Raw genomic sequence first — 18506 nt, 5'->3', positions numbered from 1 at the left:
GGCTCTGAGTACGAGGTTTGCCTGAGACGATCTCCCCACCGAAACCTAAACCCTAATCCCGATCAGAGAGGGGCGCAGCCAGTGATGGGAAGCCACCAGTCGCGCCGTCTCGCTCCACCGACGTCGACGACTTCATCGACCTCTTCCCTGAACATCGCTGCCTGTGCGCAGACTTCACCGACGAACAAGATGGTGGCTTCTAGACCAGCTCCCTCTGCGGTGTCTGGTTCGACACGTTCTTCTTCTATTACTCTCTGTCTCTCTACTCTCTATATAGTATTCACAGTAAAGAGAACTCGCTAGATTTATGCCTAGAGATCCTGCTTTATGTCTAACAACCTTCCTGCGAGTTTAATACTGCTAACCAAGAGACAATCCTGTTATTAGCAGCCAGTGGCCCAGTACCAACTTCAAACCTGTTATTAGCTAGAGTTTGGGCATTTAGAAAAATTGAGAGTTGAGACTGTAAAAATGAAATGCATGAATCACATGTAGTAATTCCAATCATGCTGCGTGTATGTAATGTATACGTAGCATCAACTTCTTTCAGTTCTTGCAGGTTCTCGAATTCATCTATGTACCTGTTGTGGCACTTGTCGTCTGCCACAATCTCCTGCATCTTCTTAGCATTGGCCACAAAGATCCTCTTACTTTCTTCTTCGCACATGACAGCCCGTATTGCGGTTGCGATGTTGTCACCAAGAAACGCTTCGTCATTTTTATCCTTCGCACCTTGACTCCAACCTTCCGCAGGTCCATCATCACCCGCACGGTGGACAAGTGGTCCACGAGAACTGGCGTCATGATCAGTGGATGGCCATACTGAAGCCCCTCGATGGTGGAGGCCCAGCCATAGTGCATCGTGAACGCGGCGACGGCGCCATGCCCCAGTATGCTAGTCTGAGGACCCAGCCCATGACAACGGAACCGCGGCCACACGTGCGCTCCTCGAAACCTGGAGCCTGGAGGCAGGACGTCCTCGCCGTGGTGGACGCCGTTAGGCTTCCTGAGAGCCCAGAGGAAGCGCATTCCGGCGAGCTCCAGCTCGAGAGCAATCTCGTGCAGCTGCTTCACGTTCATAGGGTACTCGCTCCCAAAGGCGACGTAAACCACAGACTTGGACGGCTGCTCACCGAGCCACGACAGGGCTGCACTGTCGTCGCGCTGTGTGTTGCCTCCGGCGGGCGGTGGGGGAAGTAGGCCCACGGGGATGACCGGCTTACCGAAGATTTTTGCCATGATAGGCAAGGACTCCGGTTCCAACTCAAAGCTGCTACGAGCAGCGATAAGTTTGCATTTCTCGAAAGTCTGAACAAATCGTCGGAATATTGGTGAAGCTGAGGTGTCTGGAATGCCGTAAGCCTCTGTGTTGCCGTAGAGCAGGGCAAGTTCAGTATGCAGGGAACCTGTAGGACATCCACAATGCAAGCAAAAAGGCTTATTACTGCAGGGTAACAAAATGCATGCATCTCGTTTTCATTTTTCGTTAGGACCTCGTGCTCTCCGGCGAAATCCGCGATGGACGTGCGGAAGTTGTCGAGGACCACCCAGTCCACCTTGTGGTCACTCCCGTCGACGCAGGCGGCATCGAGGAAGGTGGAGAAGGCCGGAGCAAGGCGGTCCAAGGCCTCCATGTGGAGGTTGGCCATGTCGGGCGGGAGGTCAGAAGTGGCCTCGACGCCATCAGGGAGGCCATCAATGCGCGGGAACGGGTGGGCCACCAAGTCGAGGAGCGAGGCCAGCACAGGCGCGACCGGGCGGAGCCTGCTGAGGATGCGCGGGGTGGAGACGAAGGACACGCGGTTGCCGCGCTCTGTGAGGTGCTCGGCGAGCTCGAGGCATGGGACCAAGTGACCGAACGCGAGCCACGGGAAGATGACGATGTGCAGTGGGGAGGAGTCGTGGCGGCCATCGAGCACTACGCCCACATCACTGCCGGCATCATCACTGTCGGATTTATGAGAACCGGCAGTGATGTACCTTTACTGCCGGTTATGAGCTTGAAAATGAAAAAAATGATTGGGGCTGGGCTAAAACCGGCAGTGAAGGACCACATCACTGTCGGTTTGTGGCTTGAACTGACAGTGTTTTTGTGGACACTCATCACTGCCGGTTTAAGCCAAGAGCCGACAGTGATTGGGCTCTATCACTGTCGGTTCTAGCCAAGAACCGACGGTGATAAGCCTACAACACAAAAATGTTACAGCCATCCTCTTCTTCCTCCTCTCTTCCATCCTAAGAACAGAGGCGCGCGTTTAGACCCTTTCCTCCATTGTTACGGCTGCTCTTCACCATGAAGCTAGTGCTTGGATTTTAAAGAATGGTTTAATCTTTTTGCTTTTAGGTTAGTAACAAACATCGACTCCTTTGATTTTGTTGCTTAATTAGCTTCGTTTTGATGGCTACATTGCTTGATTCTCATTCTAATTCTTTTTCCATTCTAGAGAGCACTTTTTCAATTGGACATTTGTGCCAGGCTCAAATTATAGTGAATCCATCATCCAAAAGGTTGGTGTCTATAAACACATTTAAATTCCTAGCTAATTATTCCATGGTGGTCAAGATCATCATTGTTAGTATGTGATACTATAATTAATTCTTAGAAGTAGAGTAGAATAGTTGTTCTTCAATATTGTGCAATAATTGTTTTTTACTACGATTTTTAATTTACAGGGTCGGGGCTACCATTTTCAATTTTTCAATAATTAGTGTACAATAATATTTTCCAAAAATGGTACTTTCGAGGTACAATTGTTGTTCATAAAGCTCGATTTCTTATTAATTCTTTGTAATTACTGTCTCAGTATTTTTTTGTGCAGAGATGGATCGAGAGTGGATGCATCTGTCCCGAACGGACAAGCAGTATATGCATGGCGTCAGCCAGTTTATCACCGATGCCAAAGCCCATGCTGGGAATGAAAACCCTGTCTTCTGCCCATGCAAAGATTGCAAGAATCATAGGAACTTTTATCAAATTGAGTCTATACGATCGCACTTGATTACCAGGAGGTTCATACCAAACTATACGATATGGACTATACATGACGAGGTTGGTGTAAATGTTCTGCAAGAAAACGGTGATGATGTGGACATGCCTGACGTAGCCATCCACGATGCTGACGAGGAACCCAGTGTCAACATAGAACCTATGGCCACAGTTAATAATGTGTTTAGGAACACGCTAGCTGACGACACCGAGGATAACGATGGCATTTCTCAGCTGCTACGTAATGTAGAGACCGGATGTCATAGTGAAAGACAGCTGAGAAAGCTAGAGAAAATAAGACAAGATGGCAAAACATCATTGTATAGGAATTGTCCAATGAGTAAACTGAAAGCTGACATCATACTGTTAGAGTTTAAATCGATAATCGGATTGAGCGATAAAGGCTTCGGTCAGTTGTTAGGTATAATAAGGAAAATGCTCCCACAAAAAAATGAGTTGCTAGAAAAGACATACTTGGCCAAGCAAATGATCTGTCCCATCGGCCTCGAGGTTGAAAAAATCCACGCGTGTTCCAATTATTACATATTGTACCATGGAGAAAAATACAAAGACTTGGACAAGTGCCCCAAGTGTGAAGCTCCATGGTACAAGGAAGAGCCGTCAGATGAGGGCACCAAGACCAGAAGAGGTCCTGTAAAGGTCGTTTGGTATTTCCCTATAGCTCCCCGAGTGCATAGGCTGTTTGCATGTGCAAAGTCAGACAAGCTATTGCGCTGGCATGTCGAAGAGCATAAGAAAGATACAATGATGAGGCACCCCGCCGATGGGCATGACTGGAGAACTGTCAATACTATATTCTATAAGGACATCGGTGGAGAGGTAAGGCACCTTTGATTTGCTTTGAGCATAGATGGGATGAATCCTTTCGACCAGGTTAGAAGCAATCATAGCACCTGGCCAGTGACGCTCTGTATATACAACCTTCCACCTTGGGTCTGTATGAAGCGGTCGTATGTCTAGATGCCACAACTGATCCAAGGGCCAAGATAGCCTGGGAATGACATCGATGTGTTTCTAGAACCAGTGATTGATGAACTCGTGAAGATGTTTGAAAAGGGTGTGCTGGATGTTTGGGACGAGTATAAAAAGGAACATGTCATGATCAAGGCAGTACTTATCGCTATAATCACCGATCTGCCAGGTCGAGGTTCACTGTCCGGAGAGAAGACAAAAGGCTATACTGGTTGTGTCGAGTGCTTGGATGACACCGATGCGGTAAATCCACCAAATAACTCAAAGATAGTTTATATGGGACATCGTAGGTTCCTACCTAAGGATCACCCTTACCGCAGGAACAAAAAAGATTTCAACGGTGCTATTGAGAAACGCTTAGCTCCAAAATATCAAGACGGGCCTGCGATACTTTGAGAACTCAAGAAACTAGAGGTTGTCCTTGGAAAGGGGGACAATGCAGTAGCAGCGCCTGATGGGAGCGTTTGGAAGAAAAATTGGTTTTCTAGAAACAACCTTACTAGCTATTTTTTAGTGTACGCCACTGTCTTAATCCCATGCACATCACTAAAAACATGTGCGCTAACACTCTTAACACTTTGATGAACACCGGGGGGACATCAAAGGATTCACTAGCCACACACCTGGACATGCAACACTTGGGAATCAAGAAGGAGCTGCATCCCGTGGAGCTAGAGAATCGCCAGTTCGAACTTTCGGTTGTGTCATGGACATTGAAGAAGGAAGAAAAACATGCACTTATTTCTTTCTTCAATGAACTCAAAGTTCCGATGGGCTACTGTGTAAACCCAAAGAGGCTAGTGAACATGAGAGAACTCAAGTTCAAACTATGGCCCTATGAAGGCCCATGACTGTCATGTCATTATGACTCAGCTGCTCCCTGTTGCCCTGCATGGTATCCTCCCCCCAAAGGTTCGCGCCCCAATCATAAAGCTTTGCTCGTTCTTCAACGCGATCTCAAAAAGGTCATTGATGTGTCCACGCTAGAGCAAGCTATAGCGGGACATAGCTGAAACTCTTGTTAGGCTTGAGATGCATTTCTCGTCGACTTACTTTGATATCTCATTGTATCTACTCATTCATCTTGTTGACCAAATTAGAGCTCTTGGCCCAATATACCTACATAAGATGTTTCCTTTTGAAAGATTGATAAAAGTTTTCAGGAGGTATGTTAAGAATAGATTCAGGCTAGAAAGGGGCATGGTTGAAGGATGGTCAATGGAGGAGGCCATTGAGTTCTGCACATATTATCTGGACATCAAAAGGGTCAAAGTTCTAGAATCTTGTCATGAGGGAAGACTACGTGGCAAAGAAATGATCGAAGAGAAATCTATTACAGTAGATGACTCTGTTTCTTTTAGACAGGCACAGTTCGTTGTTCTCTAACATGCCGAGGGTATGATGCCATACATTGATGAGCATAGGCAATCGCTGCAAACTCTGTATCCAAACAGGTTACAGGCTTGGCTAGATAAAAACATAAGGAGGAATTTGTCAGTTGGTTGCGACGTCGCTTGCTTGGAATAAAGTTGGGTAATCAACTGGATGCCTTAGCCAAGGGGCCTTCGAGTACATATCTTAAGTACCAAGGGTATGAGATCAATGGATTCATATTTTACACAAAAAAGTAAGATGAAAAGAGCACATTACCAAAATTGTGGTGTTCGTTTTGATGCTCACGACGAGAACGGCAACATGCAGGCGACATACTATGGTTTCATAAAGGAGATATGGGAGTTAGACTATGGTCCATTGAAGGCAGCTCTTTTTCGCTGCCAGTGGGTCCGGCTTAAGAAAATCAACACTGATAGCGAAGGGTTCACTACCGTTGATCTCACTAAGATAGCATACAGAGACGACCCCTTCGTCCTTGCAAGAGATGTTATGCAAGTCTTCTATGTAAGGGACAACAAGACAAAAGGAAGGCTAAAAGTAGTCCTATAAGGGAAAAGGAAGATTGTCGGTGTCGATGGAGTGACGGACGAAGAAGACTACAGTGGCTATCAGGAAATGCATCCATTCGGGGCGAACGTACCCCTACCTATCCTTTAAGAGGGTGACGAATCTGCTTACGTATGAATTGATCACAATGAGACTCTCATTGTTGATGCACCTAAAGATAGTTAGATTATTGTTAACTATGTAATCATTATGCAGACGTTGTATCAGTAATTTGCACTGAATATTTAATTTATATTTTATGCGCATCCCTATAATTTAATTATTGACTATGTAATCAAATATTAAGATGATGTTCACAAACACTATTATTTGATAATTATAGACCATTAATTAATTATCATAGAATTAAATAATTAAGACACAAATTTTATGTTATTTTAGAATATAAACTAACTGCATTATTTCTATTAATAAATATATAAAGAAAAGCAAACTAACCGAACTCCCTATCCTAGCTCAGCGGTTAAGGCCGCGCACTCTGTACTCTGAGACCCTCGCTTGAATTCCAGGCGGGCCAAACTTTTTTGATTTTGCATTTATTATTTAGTAGTGCATTACGATGGGATAAAAGAAAAAAAATAAAACCATTCTATCTGAACTCCCTATCCTAACCCGGCGGTTAAGGCCGCGCACTCTAGACCCCGTGACCCACGCTCGAATCTTAGGCTGGCCAAACTTTTTTATATTTTTTACAAAAGGGCTGCGATGGTAGGCTCCAAACCGGCAGTGTTTTTTTATATTTTTTTTACTAAAAGATGGCGGCAGGGCCCTTTACTACCGGTTTTGGTTTTAAAACCGGCAGTGATAGCTTCTATCACAGTCGGTTGCTCAAACCGACACAGAAGGCCCAATTCACTGTCGGTTTTTAAACTAAAACCGACAGTGATGTGTAGATGCTCCTCACATGCCAACAATGCTCCCATGACCACAACAGTTGGAACACTGCTCCCACCTATCCCGATAACTTTAGTTCAGAAATAAAAATATACCACGACTGCTAGCCCCTATAAAATGGCCCTCGGCCAGGAGCTAGCCTCTCTATGCATGTTGGTTTTAGTCAAGCCTTATCAGCCTTGATACAATATTTTCCTCTCATAGCAAACCACAGATATTGTTATGCATCGTAGTCCACCAAAATGGTGCACACATGAGGTACTAGAAGAATGCTACTGAGGTACACATGAGGTGGTTTAAATTATAATGTGTTGATACACATTGATGGTAACATTGACCTGTACGCAAATAGGTATTTGTTATCGTATATGGAATTTTAGTGTAAGGTCTTTGTTATCGTATATGTAACTTATTTCTATTTTTTTGTAATTTTTGATGTATTTCATTACTATCTAAATAAATATATCATTCTTGTCAAAACTTTCCCACTGTAGTATCTAAATAAATATATCCTTTACATATATGCACCTTCACTATCGGTTCTATTTAGAAACCAGCAGTGATAGTCACCTTCACTGTCGGTTCTATTTAGAAACCGGCAGTGATTACCACATTCACTGTTGGTTCTATTTAAAAAATCGGCAGTGATGTCCATGCCCCCTATATAAAACAAACTACCGACCCACATACATCGATCCCACCCACCCACGAACTCTCTCAGTCTCATTTCTCACGTTTCACTCTCACTTCTCAAGACATCCACTCTCTCTCTACGTGATTTGGTCATGGCTCCTGTATTTTTCAATGGTATTAATATGTTGTCTTCTCTAATATTGTATCTATATTCATTTTATCTATATTTATATTCATGTTTCTTTGCATTCTATATTTATATATATTCTTATTCCTTGCATTTGATCTATATTTAATTATGTTGCCACATTTTACTTGGAAGATTTTTTTGTGCATATATTTTATGTCATATTTTTTTTGCATTTTATCGATCAGGTGGTATGAACAACGGACCTCCCCCACCACAAGAACCAGGTTTCCACCCTGGCGATGAGCCATTCGCTCCTAATGTGGCCATTCCCACGGTTTCCTGTTCCAGCTATTATATAAAATATTTTTCCAACATCTTTTGTTTTTTTTATGCTAACAAATAAGTGTAATTAGTTTAATATCATTATTGCACGCATATATGTCGCAGACTATATCCCCAATAGATTGGCTACGAATAGCACTTAGCTGGTTCTTTATCTCGGACATCATCGAGAACACGGCATCTAATGCAAGTGTGTCGGCTATGGACATGTGACTCAGTTTTTAATTCCTGTAGGGGTCAATCATCGGAACCATATCCACGGGACGGAATACAGAGCCCAGGACTATAAGCCCGCCCATTTAAGTACCCGTGCGCATCTGTTTAGGCACTTTGACGTATTTGCTATGATGTGCCTGATTTCTCGCACTTCAAGGCACTTGCTTTGAATGCTGTGATATCCCCCGTCCCGCAAGCAAGCGAATGGTTTGCAAGCTAACAACCATGCAGATGTGGTAAAATGGTCACTTATACCTAAGTCGGGGTTTGTTTGTTTTTTTTATTTTTTGTTAATAACATTCTCCTCTCTATTTTTTCTTTTTCTCTCTTCTCCCTCCGCATGTAGATTGCGCTACAAGACCTTACCTATGCTACATGTGCCTTGTGGGCCGTTCTAGACCAAGTTATGGAGCAACTCGGGTACGATTGGAACTTCTACAATGAAACCTCGGCTAGCTCGCTATAGAAGGACGTCAGTACTGCATAAGGATTACTAACAGGGGCAGTGGTCATTCAGTAGGTTACACCTATGGCCGACCATTCTTTTAGTATTGTGGGGGCACGAGAGAGTGCACTCATACGGGCATTGGACTTCATCAATACAAGTGGATACATAATCCATGACATCAACTACCATATATGGCTACAGAGGCATATTAGTGCGTGGCCCGATCGATCCCGACAGTGATTTCGATAGTAATTAATGTTTATTTAGCTAGGTTTTCAAGGTCGTAGTTTAATTGGGTTCTAATTTTAATATATACGGCTTTGTGTGTTTAATTATTGTCATGCATGTAATTCGTGTAATATTTGTTAGGCAATTAAAAATATACATTCCGGTGTCGTATTGGTCTCAAAATTATTCTCAGGCTTGCACATGCCACGTGTGAAGGAATACCAAGTTTGGGATTTTTCAGAGATAGTTTGCTCTTTCTGAGGTTTAATTGAATTTTCGCGCGACGAGACTGCTCTGTTGAAGATGGGGGCGACAACTACGGCGCCAGCATCCTCACCGATATGACGACACGGAGACTTTTATTTCCACACGATGACATCAAGGCGGAGATGGTGTCGCCGCCATAGAATAATTTTCTCCGATCTCTTCTCCGTTTTATTGTGGTTAGATCTGGCCACGATGAAGGACTAGGAAGAATAATTTTCAGATCAGTCTTCCTTATTCTTCGGTGGCAGAAAGAAGAAGACGGAAGACACCAGAAAGAAGAAGTTTCTCAACTCCGCCTACATGAATGTTGGCCGTCGTTCGTTGGGCATCTGTTCTCAGGTCTTTTGCCGAGTGTTTGCCTGTGCGGTCATCCATACAGCAAAACGTCGTACAAGTTTGGTTTTGAGATCTGGAGCTATTCACAGCGTGGGTATAATTTAGATAAAAAACAATTTCTGAATATTTATGTAATACAGAGTGCTTATAACGTGTTGATGTACCCAGCTATTCTATAATATAATTCTTCTTTGGTCCAGAAAAAAAAAAGACTCTACAAAAACTCACGCAAGAACACGGGACCTATTGACGGATGGCCAGTACTAAATCCCACATCCAACACAATATGCAGCACCTGGTCCCTACATGTTGTCCTTAGCGGTCCATCCAATTTAATTCGGTTCAGCTTGCGGGCCTCACGTGTCGAAATTTTCGGACGAGGTGAGAACAACCTCCGTTTCAACTGGGAGTCCTCGCAGTCGCGTGTGCTAGCTGCGGCCGCACAACGCTGCCTGGTGGCGGGCTGTTGCTGGCTGGCTAGTAAAGACAGAAAGAGACATCGGGAAGTCTCTAAGACACACAGGAGGTTTGGCCACTGTTTTCCAGGATTACAAAACAGTGAGCGGGTACTTTATCCAAATTTGTTTCTATTTCTTTTTCCTGTGTAACCTTATAGAGGAGGCAGCACCTGACTACTTTTGCTCGGACCACTACTAGTTAACATCAATTCTCCTGCAACTAAAAAGAACAAAGTATGGACACCGTTTTGGTACGATAATTGCTTTGGTTCGTCCGTCTGTCACCCCATGCGATCGATCCCACCTCCCACGCTGTCCAACGGACGAGCAAAAAAAGGAAAGGCGCGATAGAAAAAGAAATTGTCATCCCTGCGATCCCCGCCTGGTTTGAAGGAAACAAATTGATCACCTGAGGCCACATACATGGAAGAAAACAATAATCATGCATGAAACAATAATCATGCATGGAAGAAAACAATAATCATGCAGGGAAGGAAACATCAGTGGTGCCAAATAAAAGATGTGCAGGTTATACATTATGAGACTGGTGAACCTTCTGCAATTTTCTAAACGAATATTCCCACCATTAGTATATAGGTTCATACCCCTACGTTTCTTCGTGCTCCCATTAGCATATAATATGAAAGTATTGTTGTGTTCATCATCACTTCCAGTTGACTACTCTCATTAGTATATACTTCCTCTACCCCAAAATATAAGTCATTATGGGATGCGTGCAGGTCAAACTTCTCAAATTTGACTAGGTTTGTAAAAAAATACGTGCAACATTTATATCTCCAAATAAGTTTATTATGAAAATATATTCAATGTTCTATGTAATGATACTAATTATGTATTATAAATATTACTCCCTCCGTTCCTTAATATAAGTCATATAGATTTCTAAAGAAAATTCTAAAATATAGGTGCGTATCAACTCTCATGCCGATTAGTTTTGAAAATATTTCCACCGTACATAGCACATGCCCCAACCAATCCCTTAGATTTAGGAAGCAATCTGATTGGGAGAGAGAAGATGGCCTGATTTTTTTTTCCTCGGTCTCACATCCTTCCCCAAGCCGTGCGTTAATATTGGTGCTAAAAACTATATGTCTTATATTAAGGAACGGAGGGAGTAATATTCTTTTATATATAATTGGTCGAAGTTAAAAAAAAAGTTAACTTCTCGGAAAGCGAGAATGAATTCTATTTTGGGACAGAGGGAGTATATGAAAGCAGTGTTGAAAATATTTTAACAATCAAGTTCGTCTCTGTCTGATTGGTAAGCTTAGACATCATAATGGCATAAAAAAATTTCGACTCTTATGGACACCCTCATGGATCAGTGCAAAGCATCCCAATCCTACGAATACACAAATGACAATCTTAAAGTTATGATATTTTTAAAGAGTGGACAATAAAGACCATCTTAGACGTTCTGGCATTAGAGTATATACGTGCAGACACATAGGCATGGTGGTGCAAGTGAGCAGCCAGTAGGAGTCGAGAGTCAAGAGTGTTTATCCTAGAACTAAACTTTAGTCCCTGTTACATTGAATTTTTAGATATCAATTAGGAGGACTAAACATGAGCTAATTATAAAATTAATTATATAAGTTGTGGCTAATTCGCTTGCCAGCGCCGTGTACAGGATGATATGGAGATGTGGTGGAACTTATTCGTGGATTTGTTGGCGCACGAAAGAAATGGATATCGGAAATCTCTTCTTGGCGGTATAAAAAATGATCTTAGTCGCATCACGGAAAGATCTACACAGTAGAATTTGTGAGCCGCGACGCCACGCTCTCTGTGACTGTGTAAATTTCACGAACTTAGCTTTTTGGATTAAATGTCACTTTAACGTCGGTCATATACTTTTACAGTATTGTTATCTTATCATGCATTCCGTGTGTTTTTAATACAAAAGTTTAGCTATCCCGTAGCAACGGGCACGAACCTATTTGCATATATACTCGAACATGTGTGTACATGATTATATGGAGATACAGCGGAACTTATTCATAGATTTATTGGCGCATGAAAGAAATGGATATCGTAGAATTCTTTTTGCCGATATAAAATATTATCTTAGCCGTATCACGAAAAAGTCTATACAGTAGAGCTTGTGAGCCTGCGACGTCGCGCTCTCCGTGACTGTGTTAATTTCACGAACTTTGCTTTTTGAATTAAATGTCACTTTGACGTCGGTATTTAATTTAACAGTATTGTTATCTTATCGTGTGATCCGTGTGTTTTTAGTATAAAAGATTTAGTTGTCCAGTAGCAACGCACGGGCACACTACCTAGTCATATTAAAAACGGGACTTTGGCCTCGGCGTCTAGGGCGACCTAGGCGACTCGAGAGGGGTGGTACGACGGCTGCAAGTCTTCCTCCCGTGATCTTTCCCTGGACGATCGCCTTGATCGTTCTGCTGCTAGGGTTCCCATCCACATTGATCCTTCCTCTCTGATCCCTCAGGAACGCTTGTCTCTGCTAACAACAAGAGGTGAACGACATTAATTCTCGATTAATAGAGACCGTTTTAAATCGCCCACCTTTTGTCAATGTACTCCATCCGTTCAATGCAAATAGGTGCTTATCTCGCATCTCGAGAAGTCAAATAGTTCCAAGTTTGACCAAGTATATATAAAAAATAACTAATGTTTGTAATACCAAATAAATATTATTAGATTAATTATGTCATATATGTTTATAGTAATCCTAGTTAGAGATATAAATATATATATTATTTCCTATATATCTAGCCAAAATTAAAAGCAATTAGCTTTTCAAAATACTGAGAAGCGCACTTATTTTGAGATAGAGGGTGGCAACGAAGGTAGGCTAGTGTTAAGAGAGACAGGCTTTTCCCCTAGACGTCCCTCTACATTATTTCTAGAGGTGACGTCCGTTTGTAGCCGCCTCTGATTAAGTGATTATAGCATCCGGCTCCTTAATTTCAATACTCTTTCAATATGTAGTAGTAGTAGCAACGTTGTTTTGTACATGCGCTGGGTCACTATTTGTGGCTAGATAGGAGAGTAGTTATTACAAATCAGCAATGCTTGTCTGAACCGCTGGGAACGAATGAGTTGACATTAAATATTGGATAGACATGGATACATCATTTTTTTTATAGATGATGAATAGTTAATATCTGGCTTCATCTACATAATGTACAATCATGCCATTATTATAGAGTTGTAGCACCCAAACATACCAACTGCTTCCAAGCAAACACGAAGGTCAAAACGACACACGAAAGTTTAGACTAATGGAGGCCAATCCGACTAATAGATAACCATCCATTTGGCGTAAAGAATTGAAGGTGGACTCTTCGAGGAGGCCACAGGCATGGAGGAATACATCCCACCATTCCTCATGGCGTTGTAACTGCGCCCACAACTGGAGCTAGTGCATTCCCCTGAACATTACCTGTAAGAAAGTTTTTAGTCTGCATTTGTCAAAAATAACTTCATTTCTTGTAAGCCATATTGCCCAACATAATGATGCTAGCTACTGCAGTTATTAGCAACAAGTTCGGTTTGGTCCATCCCAAATTACATCGGCGATAAAAAATATCGTACATGCTTATTGGTCTCGGTATCCCAAACATTAAGTGCACAGCTCGCCACAAGAAATCAGCGTATGCATAGTAAAAAAAGATGTTGAATGGACTCTAGTTTATGACAATATGGATCTAACCAAGAAAAGACCTAATGATTATAAGGACCAAATAAAAGTGTTCCGTGTTAGATTGATCTCTAATCCCAAACTAGGCCCAACGGCCCAGTTGGGCCTTTGATCTGCGCCCTGATCGGGGGCGCCCAGCCCACTATGGCTGGAGGGCCCCTGTCACACTGCGTTATATATAGAGGTGGGGACCGGTGGCTCTGAGTATGAGGTTCATCTGAGCCGAGCTCCCCACCGAAACCTAAACCATAATCCCGATCAGAGAGGGGCGCAGCTAGTGACGAGAAGCCACTAGCCGCGCCGTCCCGCTCCACTGACGTCGACGACTTCATCGACCTCTTCCCCGAACGTCGCTGTCCATGCACAGACTTCACCGACGAATGAGATGGCGGCTTCTGGACCAGCTCCCTCTGCGGTGTCAGGTTCGACATGTTCTTCTTCTATTCCTCTCTATCTCTCTACTCTCGATATAACATTCACAGTAAAGAGAACTCGCTAGATTTATGCCTAGAGATCCTGCTTTAGGTCTAACAATGGTACCAGAGCCTAACTAGGTGTAGATCTAGCCTATCAGATCCCTCTGTCTAGATGTAGATAAAGTCAAGAGATCAGATCCGTCTAGATCTAGGAAGAGAAGAGGGTCACCGAACCCTAACCCTAATCGGGTGAAGAACAGAGAAAAGAAAGGGGTCTCGGCACGTGAAGCCGAACCCTAACCCATGAATCAAACTCGGGGAAGAAGAACAGTGAACGAAACCCTAACCCTAACCAAACCCTAATCTTGATCCTAACCCCATCCCCAACCCTAAATCGGATAGATCCGAGAAGAGAAGAAAGAAAAATCAAAGAAAAGAAAAGGGGAAGGGGTAGAGGCCTACCACGCCACCGCACTGTGCCGCCACCTCATCGGCGTACGGGCGGGAGCTCGGGCTAAGGGCGTCGTGGCCTGGACGCTCGACGACGGTGCGCTCACCCGCTGGGGAGCGCACGCGCCGACGAGAGGGCCGACGATGGTGCCGTCATCGTCTCACGCCGTCATCATCGCGGGACCAAGACAGAGGAGGAGGAGGAGAAGTGGTCGGGTCAGATCTAGGGTTTTGGAGGGGATCAGGGCACCGCCGCCTAGACCGCTCGACGGCGGCGTGCTCACCCGCTGGGGAGCGCGCACCGGTGAGGGGACCGGCGCTGGCGCCATCTTCGCGCTTGCTTTCACTCTGGTGCTCGCCGCTACTGCGCTGAGGAGAGAACAGAGCGAGGCAAAGATAGAGAGAGAGCTACAGAGAATGGGTTAGGGTTTCCCTAGGGTCGCCGTGGCGTTGGCTTTTATTTCGAGCGAAACACGCTTGTGGCCGTCGAATTAAGATAGACAGCGGAGAGCAGCCGGACCGGACGCCGGCCCAAGCGGGCGCGTGCGACCGCGCGGCTTTGGCGGCCTAGGCCTAGGTTGCGGCCTAGGAGGCACAACGTGCGCGCAAGCAGAGCAGGCCAGGCTGGCTTTTGCTGCTGGGCCGAACGTACAGTGAAGAATTGAATCAGTTTTTTTTGTTTTTTTCCAGTAAATGTTTATTTCCTAGAAATAGATTAATGGCTCAAAGAAAATAGCAAAGATGAATTTTCCTGTGGGTAAAATTCACCTATCATGTTTAAGTTTCCGCTGCTAAAGAAATTGGAAAAAAGAGATTTTAACATAATTATAATGTTGTTATTTTTTGACCAACGTTGTTATAACAATATCGTAAATTTTAATGAATTTATGCATTATTTCTATTTCTGCCCAACGGTGATGTAGATTTAATATATAAACAGATATATGTTTTAATTTTATCCAACGTTGAAATCAAGGCATGCAATTGTTGTTATTATTTATGTTCTCACTCTATATGAATTGTGTTTTCAGGCGGATACAACTTGATGAGTTGTATCAAAGAGATCCCCACTCTTAAAGGTGACAAATACACGGAGTGGAAGAAAAAGATTGACATGGCCTTCATCTTGGCTGAGGTGGACTGGGTAGTCACCTCACCGTATCCCACTGAGCCTATGGCACCGGTGAGGGAGACAAACGAGGCTGATGCCGCTTGGGCAACTAGAGAGAGGGATTTTGCATCCCAAAAGATGTTATATGACCTTGAGCATAGGAAGTGGGTCACTGCCAACAAGAAATGTTTGGCTGTAATAAAGAACATGATTGAGTGTGCAATTGTGGGCCCAATCCTAGAGTGTGACACGGTCACCGAGTACCTCAATAGAATAAAGAGTCAGTTCACTGGCTCTTCAAAGACATATGCTACCCAATGGATCTGGCTCTCAAGGAAAAGTTCCTTATCCATCTGATTTTTACTTCCTTGCCAAAAGAATTTGACACTTTTGTTATCAACTACAACATACAGCCTGAGAAGTGGGACTTAGAGAGGCTCATGGCTATGTGTGTGCAAGAGGATGAGAGAATGAAAGCTGCCAATGGTGGCACTATCAATTATGTGAAAGACAACAAGAAAAAGAATAATAATGCTAACTCCTCAAAGTCAAAGGAAAAGGGTCCCATGCTGCATCAGCCTCAGCAGAATAAGTTCACAGTAGAGAAAGACCAGTGTCTCTATTGTAAGAAGATGGGACATTATAAGAAAGATTGTCCCGATTACTTAAAGATGATCATGGCAAAAAAAAGGTGAGAACATTATTACGTTCATAAATGAATCCCTGTATGTACAGTAATCGAAATATACTTGGTGGATTGACTCAGGTGCAACTGTTCATATTGCTAATTCCTTACAGGGATTCCGTTCGATGAGGACTACGCAAAGAAGAGAAAGACACGTTAAAGTTGTAAATGGAGTCTGAGCAGATGTTGAAGCCGTTGGCGATCTTTCTCTAGAGCTTGCTGATGGCTTCACACTTTTACTTAGAGATGTACTTTATGTTCCCTCTTTACAGAGAAACTTGATTAGTGTTTCATGCTTGGACAATGATGGATATGATTGCCATTTTGAAAATGACAAATGTAAGATAACATTTAATAATGCATGTGTTGGTCTTGCTATCTTACAAAATAAGCTTTATTTGTTATCACTACGTGATGATGTGAATGTTGTATGCGATGATGGGAACGTTGTGTGCGACAATGAGAATGTATCATCGTCTGTGGATGTAAACAGAAAACGAAAGAGAGCTCACGATGCGTCGTCGAAATTATGGCACTGTCGTTTAGGCCATATTTCGAGGCGGAGAATAGAAAGACTAGTTAAGAATGATATTCTTCCTCCATTAGAGTTCTCAGATTTAGAACAATGCAGAGAATGCATAAAAGGAAAGTATGTAAAGAAAATTAAGAAAGATGCCAAACGAAGCGTAGGAATTTTACTGATTATTCACACAGACATCTATGATTCATTTCCTATAAAGAGTGTGGATGGTTATGATTCGTTCATAACATTCATATATGAGTACTTCCGTTATGGCTACATTTATCCAATCAAAGAAAGAATAGAAGCATTGGATAAATTTAAGATATTTAAGGCAAAAGTTGAAAACCAACACAATTTAAAGATTAAGATAGTCAGGTCTGACCGTGGGGGGAGTACTATGGTCGGCATACCCCATATGGCCAAGTTCCTGAACCTTTTACAAGGTTCTTACAGGAGAATGGCATAGTAGCCTAGTATTCTACACCAGGCAAACCTCAGCAGAATGGAGTAGCTAAAAGACACAATCGTACCCTGATGGATATGGTGCGTAGTATGATAAGTTACTCTACCATACCGTTGAGCCTGTGGATGGTGGCGTTAAAAACCGCCATTCATATTCTCAATAGAGTACCAAGTAAGTTGGTGCCCAAAACACCATATGAGTTGTGGACAGGAAGAGTACCCTCACTAAACCACTTACGTGTGTGGGGGAGTTCTACTGAGGCAAAAGTATTTAACCCAAACATTGGGAAGCTAGATCCCAAAACAGTAAGTTGTTATTTTATTGGCTACCCAGAAAAGTCAAAAGGTTTTCGTTTCTACTGTCCAGATAGACATACAAAGTTTGTGAAAACGAGACACGCTGTCTTCCTAGAGGATGAAATGATGAGGGGGTATGGTAGCTCGAGAAATTGACCTTGAAGAGAAGCAGGTGTATGCGCCCACTTCGATGATATAAAGCGCGACTTATGGCAAAAGGCTTTACGCAAAGAGAAGGGATTAATTACAATGAGACCTTTTCTCTAGTCTCATGTAAGGATTCCTTTAGAATCATAACGACATTAGTGGCACATTACGATTTAGAATTACATCAGATGGATGTAAAGACGACATTTATCAACGGGGACTTGGAGGAAAATGTATACATGGCACAACCAAAAGGTTTTGTCATGGAAGGAAAAGAATGAATGGGATATCGCCTAAAGAAATCCATTTATGTATTAAAACAAGCTTCAAGACAGTGGTACTTGAAGTTTGATCAGACAATAAGGAATTTTGGGTTTAAAGAGAATGTAGAGGACAATTGTGTCTATGCAAAGTTTAAGAATGGGAAGTTTATCTTCCTTGTCCTGTATGTGGATGATATCTTGCTTGCTAGTAGTGATGTCAGTCTACTACTTGAGACAAAGAAGTTTTTGTCCTCAAAATTTGATATGAAAGATCTTGGTGAATCTTCATTCATTCTAGGGATCAAGATTCACCGAGATAGAAGTAAAGGGGTATTAGGACTGTCACAAAAAGACATGCATAGAAAAGATCTTAAAGAAATTCAATATGCACAAATATAGTCCCTCACCTGCTCCTATAGTCAAGGGCGACAGATATGGGGATTTTCAATGCCCCAAGAATCAGTATGAGATCGATCAAATAAAAATGGTTCCATATGCTTCAGCTGTCGGAAGCTTGCAGTATGCTCAAGTATGTACGCGCCCTGACTTAGCATTTGTTACCGAG

General features: G+C 42.9%; 1 pseudogene; it reads right to left on the bottom strand.

Moving 5' to 3' along the window:
* Positions 1-331: 331 nt before the first annotated feature.
* Positions 332-14610, bottom strand: LOC136544361 (UDP-glycosyltransferase 91A1-like; annotated as a pseudogene).
* Between the last annotated feature and the right edge of the window lie 3896 nt (positions 14611-18506).

This window comes from Miscanthus floridulus, chromosome 3 (assembly GCF_019320115.1).
Source record: "Miscanthus floridulus cultivar M001 chromosome 3, ASM1932011v1, whole genome shotgun sequence".
Taxonomy (NCBI): domain Eukaryota; kingdom Viridiplantae; phylum Streptophyta; class Magnoliopsida; order Poales; family Poaceae; genus Miscanthus; species Miscanthus floridulus.
The sequence above is the reverse complement of the archived record's forward strand: the minus strand, read 5'-3'. Positions and strand labels throughout refer to the sequence as shown.